The sequence below is a fragment of the Pteropus alecto genome, unplaced genomic scaffold (assembly GCF_000325575.1).
Source record: "Pteropus alecto unplaced genomic scaffold, ASM32557v1 scaffold43, whole genome shotgun sequence".
In the NCBI taxonomy this organism is placed as follows: domain Eukaryota; kingdom Metazoa; phylum Chordata; class Mammalia; order Chiroptera; family Pteropodidae; genus Pteropus; species Pteropus alecto.
In genome coordinates, this window is record NW_006435764.1 from 1,169,776 (window position 1) to 1,171,231 (window position 1,456).

Sequence of the window (1,456 nt, forward strand, 5' to 3'; positions counted from 1 at the left end):
GCCGGCCTCCCTGTCGAGAGGCCGGCAGAGATGATCCCAGATGTGCCCCGGGGGGGCCGGGGGCCCCTGGTCTTGCTCGAGGGGCACATCTAGGGGTCAGGCTGCTCGGTGGGCATGTCTCACGCGGCGAGGCCACCTCCCGTCTGGCCTCACCCACCCCTCGCTGCCACGATGGCAGGGCGCGCTGGTGGCGGGTCTGGGGGCTTCGGGCTCACACTGCAGGGGCCGCTGGGACACACCCCTCCCCACCCAGGGTACATCCCAGGGGACAGGAGGGGAGCACGGGACACGAAAACCTCGTCGAAAGAATTTGGGATGGAACGTGGCCTAATCCACACAACGCTTTTTCATTCTAGTTTCCATCCATCCGTGTGTGTGTGTGTGTGTGGGGTGCGTGTGTGGGGGTGTGTGTGGGGGGGGTGCGTGTGTGTGTGGGGTGCGTGTGTGTCTGCGTGCGTGTGTGTGAGGAAGCGTGGGGGTGTGTGTGTGACAATGTATGCATGTGTCCACAGGGATGCATGTGGGTGTGTGTGTGCTTTTAGGTGGGATGGTGTGTAAGATTTTGGGGTGAGTGGGTTTTGGGAGGATGGACTTTGTGCCAATTGAACTCCATTCGTGCCTGTTTCGGTTCTCGTGTTCCGCGTCCCCCCCTGTGGTCTCAGTGGCCCCCAACTAGCTCCATGGTGACTCAGGGTCGGGGGGCCCGAGCGGACGGCGAGTCGGTGGCTGCTGTTGTTAGGAACCAGTCACACCGAAAGTGCCCAAGGGTCTCGTCTGGGCAGGGAGGTGGCCGCGAAGCTGTGACATGCCCACCTGAAAATTTAGGGGTCCCCTCCTTTCTCCTAGATGGTCAGGGACTCGAGACCACAGCCAATTTGGCTCGAAGTCCTAAAGGGGATGAGAAGGAGGGGCGGGGGCGCCAAATTCTTTTATTTTGCCAATGGTTTCTAAGCCAGTTTTTTTTTTAGTATATTTTCAGCCAATTGATTCTATGGGTTTTTTTCTGCTAATTCACTTTTCTGGTGTTTCTAAAAAGCCAATCAGTTTTAAGGGGGCTGATTTGAGTGTGTGTGTGTAAGTGCGCAAGTATGTAGACGTGTGTGTGTGCATGTGGGTGTGTGTGAGTGTGTGACCACGTATGTATGTTATACATGAGTGTATGTGTGTGTGTGGGGTGTGTGTGTGTGTGTGTGAGTGTGTGACCACGTATGTATGTTATACATGAGTGTGAGTGTGTATGTGTGTGTGTGGGTGTGTGTGGGTATGTATATGTGTGAGTGTATGTGGGTATGTATGTGTATGTGTGAGTGAGTGAGTGTGTGTGTGTGTGTGTGTGTGTGTGTGTGTGTGTGAGTGAAGGGTTTATGTTTTCTATTTGTTGTATAATTTAGGAAGCCAATTTTAGGGAGATAATTTGGGAGGCCAAATTCGGGGGAATAATTTGGGGGGGCCAAAT